The sequence below is a fragment of the Pteropus vampyrus genome, unplaced genomic scaffold (assembly GCF_000151845.1).
Source record: "Pteropus vampyrus isolate Shadow unplaced genomic scaffold, Pvam_2.0 Scaffold135, whole genome shotgun sequence".
Lineage (NCBI taxonomy): Eukaryota > Metazoa > Chordata > Mammalia > Chiroptera > Pteropodidae > Pteropus > Pteropus vampyrus.
Window position 1 is genome coordinate 4,445,624 of NW_011888916.1, and position 10,912 is coordinate 4,456,535.

A 10,912-nucleotide genomic window follows, 5' to 3' on the forward strand; every position below is an offset into this window, starting at 1 on the left:
AATTTGTAGATCAAATGAATGATGGGTGGCAAGACATAAGGAACAGACTTTGCAGTCAGTGTGCTCAGCCACTTAAAACCTGGGTGATTCTGAGTGAATTACACAACCTATCTAAACTTTAGCTGCTGCTTCTCCAAAATGGGGTAAAAATATTTACAATAACAGGATGGTAATTAGGATTTAGACAATTATACAATATGTAGTACCTAGCACAGTAGAGTACTCTGTGAGGAAGACCCTCAATATTAATTCCATGTGTCATCTACAAATTGAGTGCAGGGACTCTGGTCTATAAATGCCTTAAGGATAGAGTGTGTCCTATTTGTCTCTTTATACCTAGTTTTTGAAGCAAAATAACATTTAAGAAATATTTACTAGCTTCAATTGAATTGACTTCGATAGAAATGAAATTAGATGATCTTTTAGATTCCTCTCAGTACTAACACAGAAGTTGGCGCATGATCTGTGTTCATAAACGCTTGTAGAATATAGTTCTATAGTGGCCTGATTCCAGGATTCCATTAATGGAAAAGCGTGTAATTCTCAGAGGGGCACTAGAGGCAGGGCCACATATGCACTCACTGCTGGCATTGTCTCATCGGAAGAGCTGCCACTTGTAGCTACGAACTGTTCCATACCCTCTTTCTCAGAGGAAAAAAAAGTGGCACTGATAAATCCATTGTGCCCCTCCTGCATTTATATGGAGAAAAAGATTCTAATTTTCTGCCGTGGACCCAGGGCACACTCAGAAATCACTCCTTGTCCTATTCAGGCCTGGCCTGTGTTGTTCCTGCTGGGTAGCATGAAAACCATTGCTCTTTTTTCCCATCTTGTTAGCTTCCCTTTGAAGTCCCCTTCCTTGTCCCAGCAACACTGAATGGACTACATTTTCAAACATCCGAGTCATTATCTCATTGTTCTAAATGGCATATTTCTGCCGCCAGCCCTGTAACTGCTCTCCTTTAGGTGAGTCCTGAGGAATTTCATGGCCTTAATGAGTACATCAATTATTGTTCGTGAAAGAGCCGATGTTGCCTTAAAGGTTATTTGAAGGTTGATTGCTATCTCAGCGCTTATATCTAGCAAATCTATCTCAGCCTTATGAATGCATTTGACCTTTTTATAGGTACAGGAGAAAAATAACAGAATAAAAGTTAATTTAGACCTCTATAATACAACTTTTTTTTTTTTTCTGAAAGAAATGAAAGGGCATTGAAATCGATACCTGCACAATAACATGCTGATGAATGTTGGGACCCAATTTTCTCATTTTGCTAACTCAAGATTGGGAATTCTGAATAGTTTTCAATCCTGCATTCTTTGGGCACTGTGAAGTCTGCCGTATTGTGTCCACACAATGCTGCTGCACACTCATTATGGGAGTACCAGTGGTTCTGAAAAGGTCAGTTAGTTAGAAATGTCAGCATTCAATGGAGCCGCATAGACCTGTGTGTGCACGGATCCAATTAGAGCAGCCAGGCACCACCAGTGTACGCAGGAATCCTAATGAGAAAGTAGAGGGAAAGGGGAGGGACCTTTTTTCTTTCTTCCTTCTTCTTATCCAAAAGAAACGGAGGTTGCTTTTCAAACACCCTACAGGGGCTTGTTTAAACTTTACTAAACACCACTTAGGCTCTAGGTAGGCTGAGAGGGGAACCTCAGCTTCTGCAAAGGCTAGAACAGCCAGATGTTGAAGGGAAAGTAATGAAACAGGCGGGAACAATACTTCAGACTTAAGCCCGAAGGAATGGGTTAGGATACCCATTCACAAGACTTCCTTAGGTTGATAGCTGACTAAGAGGAAAATATTCTAAATAATTTCTAGGCCCCTACTATGTGCCAGGTCTCGTGATTAAAAACTAGCTTTTGTCATTTTTGACAAATATAAACCACTTAGACAAGCAGGTGTTAGGTGTGCATAAAAACCTGTATGTATATATTGGCTGATGTTTCTTGAATTTACTGTACCAGTGCATCTCAATTTCTAATCTATCACAAACTGATATTTGAGAAAAGTCCACTGATCATAAACTTGGATACTGCAGAGATGTCAAACTGATATTAGAGATTCTACTTTCTCTCAACTTCTACGTTTAGCTCATTGTGGACAAACAGTTTACACACTGGTAGCAGTCCGTGGACAAAGCTTTGAGTAGCACTGCTTTGACTACCTGTCATTTGTTTGTTTTTAATTGCTGCTCCTCACCTTCACTGGTCTCTACTCTATTTTGTACTGAAAATTATATTGGACTCTCTTTTCTGGTTCAATCACTGTGTAATTCTTTAAAACATTTTTTGATATTTGTCTTTTGGCACCACAGTCTCCTCCCAGAGTTAGAACCCGTTACCAGCAGCCCCTGTCTGAAGTTGCATGGACTAACCAGCCCAAAACAACAAACAAAACTCTGGGTAATTTTGTTACAAGTAATCCAGGGAACATACTTTCAGAAGAAATAAAGGATTTTACAGGGAACCACACTGTTGGATTTCTAGGCTCTGGAGGTGGTGATGACCTGCTTGGTTCTAGGCTCCAGATATTCCAGCAGCCCATCCCTTTAACTGAGGCCACTTAGCGCCCCTTTCAGCCTGTAAGATCCCAGGATCATTCTGGCTTTGTCAGGTAAGGGGAGGGACAGTGGATATAAGCAGTGTTGGATTAGTAAATTAGAGAGTGGGGATTAGTGTCTGCTTTTGTTCTGATCTTCACCCCTAATTTTCTGCATCCAGATCTTTGTCTCAGGCTCCATGACTGTTTCTCATTCTAATACTCATTTCTGCAGTAAACTTGTCCTTTTCTCATTCAGTTTTTCTTTTAATATCTTTACAAACTCTGGATGAATCCACACCTGTAATTAGGAAGGCGGTTGAGAAATCAAAAGTCCATTGGATACTGAGTCTGAAAACCTGAGTTCAAGCTCTGACTTCTTTAATTACAAGCTTTTGTGAACTTAGGCAAATCTTATTTCATTAAGGTAAAGATGGCTACTTCACAGGGTTGTTTTGTTGTTTGAATAAAGTACTGGATGCAAAATCACTTTGACATTGTAATGTGCTATATCAAAGCCAGTGGTGGTGGTGGTCAGGACTGTTGCTATTGTTATCCCCCATCCAGTGGAGAAAAGGTGGTTAGGTTGCCCCTCCTCCGAACCTTCAGGGAAGAAGGAAAGAAAGATCTGAGAATTTGGAGTATAAAAGTTGAGAATCAGAGGACTTAGTGGAAACAACATGAGCTTGTTCCTGAGACAGCCCCAGTCTGTTAACCCTAGAGAACAAAACATGAGCAGAGGCCAGAGCACGGTGGGGAGTTAGTCATCAGATCCTGATCTCTAAGGTAGTGTAGTGAAGGGATATAAGATGCTCCCTAGTGTATCATCTACAGCTGGAACTCAGCCCACCTCACAAACTAATATAAAGACACTTGATATGGAATAAGCAAGTTTGAGTTCCCCTAAAAGCAGCTGGAAAACACCAATTCTCTTTTCATCACTGTAATTAAAAACTCTTCTCTAAAAAGCTAATCTTCTGCATAATCTTTACCATAAAGGAAACTTTCTGAAGAACACATCTGGCCATCCATCCAAGAATGGAACTCAGACGAGCTGGGCTGATTCCTCCCTTATTTTTTGTTTCTAGAAAGAAGTGTATCAGGCTTAGGAGACAATGCTTCAGCCATTATTTGGAGGAAAGGAAATTGCACTGCAGTGCCAAACACAGACCCTACTGACATTTCATAGCTGGGGCTAGGTTAGTGAAAAAAAAATAGTAGTTTTCTGTGATGACCATCCTCAAAGAAGGACATCCCACAACAATATGAGCACTTCCAAGGTTATGACGTCTGCCAGTCACATTATCTCCTCTAACACTCAGAACAACTCGTGAGGTCAATATCATTAGCTTTATTTCAGGGATGAGAGAGCTGAAACTATTAGAGGTTTTATTTTGCCTAAAATTGTATAAAGAATAAATGGTCGAGCTGAGATTTGAACCCTGGTCTAGCTGATCTCAAAATTTCTGCTGTATGCTACCTAGAATTTTTCTTTCCTTCCTTCCTTCCTTCCTTCCTTCCTTCCTTCCTTCCTTCCTTCCTTCCTTCCTTCCTTTCCTTTCTTCTTTCCCTTTTTGTGTCTCTCCTTTTTTGTCATAGAGAGACTTTATTTTTCTGTCCCGATAGTGCTGTGTAAGCCCCAGTAATGGCGGGTCAGTAAATCTTGCTAAGGGCAAATTCTCACATTCTTCAAGCCTACCCTCATCACTGTCTTTAATGTTTTAGGCAGGCCAGAGCATGAAAGATATGCACCACCCTCTATGAGATTCTATTGTATCCTTAGTATCTAGGAAATTCAAGTACATGTACATGGATCATATCTTGCCTCAACTTAATGGTTGCTCAATATCCATTTACCAAGAATGCAAAGAGCTATGATATAAACTGAAAACTGGATATTGGGGCATATAGCCTTCTTTCTCTAAATGAGAGATCCTATATTTCTCAATCTAGTGAGCCAAAAATATTTCTCACTTTTATGACCAAGGCATAATTTGGTCATATGTTAGGATAGAAAGATACAGATAGATGAATGCAGCTATTTATTTATAGAAGAAACAGTAGCTAGACGATTCTCAGTACTTTTCCTGGAAAACCCTGCCAATCTCAAAAAGCCAGGCCATTATTCATATATCTTGGGAGTAAGAGGAGAACACTTGAAGGAATGAGGAAAGGTAAATGGGTCTGAAAAGAACCAAAGATATAGTACAGATGCTCCTCAACTTATAATGAAATTATATCCCAATAAACCCATCGTAACTTGAAAATATCATAAGTTGAAAATGCATTTAATATGCCCAACCTATCGAATATCATAGCTTAGCCTAGCCTACCTTAAACGTGCTCAGAGCACAATATCCAAAAAATACTGGCAACATAGTACACTGTAGAATATCAGTTATTTGCTTTTTGATTGTATGCCTGACTGGGAGCTGCTGGCTCATTGCCATTGCCCCAGCATCATGAGAGAGTATCTTATTGCATATTGCAAGCCTAGGAAAAGATCAAAATTTAAAATTCACAGTACATTTTCTACTGAATGTGTATCACTTTTGCACCATTGTAAAGACAAAAAAATGTAAGTTGAACTATTGTAAGTCAGGGACCTTCTGTATTGATTATCATAATCCTCATCATTAGCATTTTGGTAGCCAGCCTCCAAGACGGCCCTTAAGTGATTCTCCTTGTATATGCCCCTCACACAGTGACTAGGCTGATCTGTACAGCTAATAGGATATCATAAAATGATAGAGTATGACTTCCCCGGCTATAACATAAAAGACATTGCAGTTTCTACCTTGCTCTCTCTTGTATTAGTCCCTCTTCAGCAAGTCAGCTGCCATGTTGTGAGGGTACTCAAGCAGCCCTATAGAACAGTCTCTGTGGCAAGGAACCGAGGCCTCCTGCCAAAAGCCAGCACCAACTTGCCAATCCATGTGAGTAAATCATCTTGAAAGATGATCTTCCAATTCCATTCAAGTCTTCAGATAACCAGAGCCTTGTCTGACATCTTAACTGCAACTTCAGGAGAGATACTGAGCTGAACCTATCCAGTTAAGCTGCTACTAGAATCCTGATCTACACAAACTGTGAGATAATAAACATTTATTATTGTTTGAAACTGCTAAGGACTGGGGTAATTTGTCATGAAGCAATGCAATCACAATAACAACTATTTATTTAAAATCTATTATGGGTAATGCATTTTACTATACTAGCCACTCTCCATATATCTAATCTTCACAAAGTTATAAAAAGTATTATTATCATTCTGCTCTTACAGATGGTAAAAAGGAAATAAGCTACAGAAAAGCTTATAGACTTCCCAAGGTCAAACTCATAATGACCCCATCACAGAATGAGAAGCAATAGAGCAAACTGAGTTAACAGAAGGAAAACAGACTGGGTCCTATGACCCCTATATAAAGATGCACAGAAAAGAAGATATATTTCTGGATTATCTATTTACATGAACCAATGATTACCTATTTTTGCTTAAGCTAATTTAGCTTTTGATTAAAGATTCCTAATTATACAGTGCTGTGCCTTAATCCTATCTTTTATGTTGTGAATTCCGGTTCTTCTAGGCCTAGGGCCTGCATTCTATCTGATGGCCAAAGTCTTGCCAGTTCCTTTCTTACTGACTTCTCTCATGCTGATCAGCTATGGTGCTTTTGCAAGCCACACCTCCAAATTCCCCTTCCCAGAGCTCAGCCCAACCTTCTGGATGTTCTAAAATGGGACCCTTGACTCTTTCCCATTAGCCTCCTCAACTGAGTCTTGGGATATGATATTCTATATAGATTTCCCAGAACAAATATCCTAGGAACATACTACTCAGGTTGTCTCCTGGAGACCTTGAGAACAAACGTGTTTCTCTCTGCCTTTATATGTTTCTCAGATTCTGGAATTTGTTTAAATAGATTTAATAAATTTCCTGAGAAACACTCAATGCTGTTGTTTTTCATCGTTGACATGAGAAGTAGGTTGAGGAGGGGGGATAGAGGTGGGAGTGTAGATTGATATAATCTTTCTGGAAAATGAGTAGGCAATAAGTCTCAATAACTCTTTAAATATATTAATGCTCTTTGCCCCAGTAATTCTACTTTTAAAACATACAGTACATATATATATATAACTTATGCAAAAGAAGTAAAAAGCTTTTTTTCACAAATAAGTTTATGGTAGAGTTATTTATAAGAGAAAAACATCTGGAAATAATACAAATATAAAACAATAGGACATATATTTTTATAAACCAGGTTACATATAAAAGATGGAAGATACTAGAGCTTTTAAAAATAAGTATGCCTTTAAAATGCTTATAAAATGCTCATGGATTTAGTAATTCTACCCTTAGTAATCTATTTGAACATAACTTAAAATGTAGACAAAATATATACACAAAGATTAATAAGTTATTCATAAGGTAAAAAACCAGAATAAAGTTAAATATCCAGCATTACTGGCATGGGAAAATATTTCTGTTGTAATATTAAATGAAAAATCAGGATATAATTTTATATCTATATGATCTAAACTATGTAAAACAAAATTATACATGCATTAAAAAGGCAAAGAAGTAGATGTGTTAAAATATTAAACAGTGATTGCCTCTGGGAGACAACTGATATTTTCATCTTTATAACTTCTCTGTGTTTTTCAAAATTTGTTCCATGGGCATGTGCAATTTTTTAATAGAGAAAATTATTATAAAAAGATGGTAAGTATGTAAACTACATAGCAACATGAAGATTGTTTATGAAATAATGTAAGTGAAAAAAGATGTATATAAAAATTTACTGTGATTGCAATTATGTAAATATGTTTCTGCTTATAGACAAGAACTGCAAGGGAAAATGTATAAATAGAATTAGGTTTTGTATTGTGCTAAGGCTGTGGGATTAGAAGTAATTTATTTTTCTCTCTAAAGATCTCTTTAAAGTAGTTTTAATGATGTGTATGTGTTCTTTAGACCATCCTCCCTGTGCACATCCACTGTGCTGCTAACTTTCTGGCTGAGAGGCCGGGAGTCCTTCGGCTTCGCCTTGCTCCTGGTACTAGCCACTCTGGACTGGCTCCGCAAGCTGTGTTGGCTCTAAAAGTGGCCAAAAGGCAGTAAAAATGGCTAACTTGGACTTTCTAGGTCCTTTTGTCTCCAGAGGGGCTAAATTTACATCATGGGGACTTTAATTGGAGACAAAACAAAATTGTCATGCAGTGGCCAGCAGGCTCAGTCTACAACCATTTAATACAGGTATCGTTTTAACAATGTTAGCAGGAGGTTTAAAAAAAAATCTTTGTGGATTTTTGCAATCAGGGACAAATCTAGCTGTGATTTTTTTTTTTTCTGGAGGTTTCCATGATATCTTAAGAAATCAATTGTCTCCTCAGGACATAGCCTAGCTAGTGGAAAAGTCTCAGTCACTATGCTATCCCTGACATTTCATGCTTTCCTCATCCTCGGCAAAGTGGGTCAGCATGAATTCTGTATGAGAAAGAAGACTCCATAGGCTAGTATCACAAATGATGTGATATCTATATGTAACAGTGGAAAAGGCAAAGGGCTTAGAATGAGACAGATCTGGATTTAAATCCTGACTCCATCACTTATTAACAGTGTTCATGTGGGTAGGTCACCTAATCATGCAACACCTTTGCTTTTCCATCTGCAAAACAAGAAAGATGATACCTATCTTATGAGACAGCATGGAGAATTATGTGAAAAATATATGTAAGGCACCTGAGTACCAGTATTAGATAACTTCCTAATGCTATCTTTTTAGTGTATGCCATCAAAAAGCTATAACCATTTGACGAGGGTGCCAAAATAATTTAATGGAAGAAGAACAATCTTTTCAACAAATGCTTCTGGGAAAACTGGAGAGCTATATTCAAAAGAAGCAAGTTGGATTCCTACCCAATATCACATAAAAAATTAACTCATAGGAGAACATCTTTATGACCTTGGGTTAGGCAATGTTTTCTCAGCTATGATACCAGAAGTACAAGCAACAAAAGAAAAAAATAGATAAATTGAACTTCATCAAAATTAAAAACTTTTCTGCTTCAGAGGATATCAAGCAAGTGAAAAGACAATCCACAGAACAGGAAAAAATATTTGCAAATCACATATCTGATAAAAAACCTTGTACCTGGAATACATATTTTAAAACTCTTACAACTCAACAATAAAAATATAAATATAACCTAAATAAAAATGGATAATGAGAAATAATTTGACTAAACATTTCTCCAAATAAGATATACAAATGGCCAGTAAGCATATGAAAATATGTTCAACATCATGCAAATCAAAACCACAATGGGAAATGCAAAGCAAAACCACAATGAGATACCACTTTGTACCCACTAGGATAACTATAATCAAAGGACAGATAATAACAAGTGTCAGAGAGGATGTGGAGAAATTGGAAGCATCCTACATTGCTGATGAGAATGTAAAATGGCACAGCTACTTTGGAAAACAGTTTGGCAGTTTCTCAAAATGCTTATCCTAACATTTACCATATGACCCAGCAACTCCATTCTTAGGTTTATATCCAAAAGAATTAAAAACACATGTCCACACAAAACTTGTACACAAATTTCCATAGCAGCATTACTCATAACAGCCAAAAAAATGGAAACAACTGAAATGGCCAATAGATGAATGGATAAACAAATTGTGATATATCCATACAATGCAATATCATTCAGCAATAAAAAGAAATAAAGTACTGACACATGCTATTAAATAGATAAACCTTGAAAACATCATGCTAAATAAAGAACAGTCACCAAACACCACATGCGAAATGTCCAGAATAGGCAAATCCTTAGAAATAGAAAGTAGATTATGGTTGTCAGGACATGTGGGAAGGCAGAAATGGGAAGTGACTTGGGGAGGGAATGGGTATAGAATTTATTTTTGAGGTGATGATAATGTTCTGAAATTAGTGGTGATGGTTGCACAACTCTGAATATACTGAAAACTACTAAATAGTGTACCTTAAAAGAATGAATTTTATGACGTGTGAATTAAATCTCAATAAAGCTTTTGTTGTTGGTGGTGGTGTTTTTCAAACTATGACCGGCACTTTTAACTTCATGGTGGGAACATTAAAATTTTTCTAAAAGTGTGGTAAAGTATATTCATCATTGTCAAATATTCTAGTTCTTCTCACTAGTTTTATCCTGTAGTAAAATTCTCCTATGGTAAAATTCTACATCTCTACTTTGTTGAATTTAGGAATAGTCATATAAGTTGCTTTAACCAAGGAAATCTGAACAGAAATGATTCCTTCTAAAGTTTTTTAAGCAGGTGCATGGCTCACCATCTCTCCCTTTTCCCTCTGCCATGATGATCCACGTGGCAGGTATTGTCAGTACCTTCCCACAGTTGCACATATTTTCCTGCACTTATAATTTCTGTACATGTGTAATAACATCCAATTGCTGATGCTTGCAAATCTCTCCTAGGGCCTCCTCTGGCCACTGGAATTGGCTATGTCCATACACTAAACAGACTGGATGTGTCAGGGTATTAACACACCCGCTGCCAATCCCAACCCTTTGCCTCTTGGAGGGATAAACCAAAGGCCTAACTCAAAGGCTTATTTTCCACACTGACTCCCAAGGTTCCCCAGTTTGATTAAGTCCCAGTTGCCCTCGGTGGTAGCTTGCTCGATAATGACTTTCTTGGCTTTCTTCCTTTTCCTGCATCATTTCCCTACCCCTACCCAGGTCTCTGGGATTACCTCTCAAATGAACTACTTGCACTAAATCTTCATCTCAAGGTCTGCTTCTTAGGAAACCCAAACTAAGACACCTAGCAATGTTCCAAACAGAGGATACTTAGTCAGCCCTGGGTGCCAAGGTAAAGATGATATGGAGCAGAGCTGACTCCAATCCATGAAGAACATGTACCTAAAGTGAAAAATCAACCTTTGTTTTTAAGCCTCTGCAATTTTGATGTTATCGTTCTATTAGTGTATCTTAGCCTATCATGACTGGTACACTATGTATATTTTCCATTCGTAATTCTTACTCTAGGAATTTTTCCTAAAGAAATAATTAGAGATGCCCATGAAAATCTTTATATAAGAATGTTCTTTGTGATGTTATTTATAATTAAATAATTGTGGATAATTTAATACACAATGAGAGAATTAAAATATAATAGAATGCTTTCAGCTATATAAAACTCCCTCTTAGAGAATATTAGCACCGAAAAATGTTCACACTATATTCATATAGCAGTTTATATAGTATCATTCTAATTTTATTTTGAAAATTATATATGTATTTGTATATACATACTAACAGTCTCTCTTCTCAGTCTGGTGGTTAGGGTTTACTTGGATA

At 37.3% G+C, this 10,912-nt stretch overlaps 1 protein-coding gene across 2 annotated transcripts in view; it reads right to left on the bottom strand.

Moving 5' to 3' along the window:
- The window catches only part of AGBL4 (ATP/GTP binding protein like 4), a 1,052,851-nt gene that overhangs the window by 288,235 nt on the left and 753,704 nt on the right, over window positions 1-10,912 (bottom strand). The gene's annotated exons all lie outside the window — the stretch shown is intronic.